We start from the raw sequence: 785 nt of genomic DNA on the forward strand, positions 1-785 counted from the left end.
TATGGGTCATGGACTTGTCTAGGTGAGTTTCCAACATAGTTGGCTTGTTCCCAGTCACCTTCTTCTCCTATATTCACTCCTTCTTGAGCTGGTGATGAAGTGATGACTGCTGTAACTTGGTTTTCCTCCACCTTCTTAGTGAGATCTACTAGCTGCTTGGTGATCATCTTATTTTGAGCTAGCAATGCATCCATGTGGTTTATCTCCATTACTCCTCGAGTGTTACTTCTTTCAGAGGCATAGAAGTAGTCATTCTCAGCTACTGTTTTAATAACATCTATGACCTCTTCAATGGTTTTCTTCTTGTTTAGAGAGCCCTCTGATGAATGATCTATAGCCTTCTTCGACTCATAGAAAAGACCTTCATAGAAAATGTGAAGTTGAACCCATTCATTGAACATATCTGGTGGGCATCTTCTTGTTAAGTCCTTGAACCTCTCCCATGCCTCATAGAGAGTCTCACCATTTTGTTGCCTGAAAGTCTTCACCTCAACTCTTAGCCTATTAATTCTTTAAGGAGGGTAGAATCTTGCCAAAAATTTGTTCACTACATCTTCCCAATTTGTTAAGCTCTCCTTTGGGAAAGATTCAAACCACTTGGATGCCTTGTCCCTGAGTAAAAAAGGGAACAAAATCAGCCTATAGACATCCGGGTGGACTCCATTAGACTTCATAGTGTCACAAATTCTCAGGAAGGTGGTTAGATATTGATTGGGGTCTTCTTGAGCACTTCCTCCAAATGAGCAGTTGTTCTGAACAAGGGTGATGAGCTGGGGTTTTAGTTC

The 785-nt window shown here is 41.3% G+C and overlaps 1 non-coding gene across 1 annotated transcript; it reads left to right on the top strand.

Moving 5' to 3' along the window:
• Positions 1-396: 396 nt before the first annotated feature.
• LOC127742292 (small nucleolar RNA R71) lies at positions 397-503 on the top strand. Its single transcript, XR_008003480.1, has one exon. It is a non-coding gene; the product is annotated as a small nucleolar RNA R71 (small nucleolar RNA).
• The last annotated feature ends 282 nt before the right edge of the window (positions 504-785 follow it).

Source organism: Arachis duranensis, chromosome 9 (assembly GCF_000817695.3).
Source record: "Arachis duranensis cultivar V14167 chromosome 9, aradu.V14167.gnm2.J7QH, whole genome shotgun sequence".
In the NCBI taxonomy this organism is placed as follows: Eukaryota; Viridiplantae; Streptophyta; class Magnoliopsida; order Fabales; family Fabaceae; genus Arachis; species Arachis duranensis.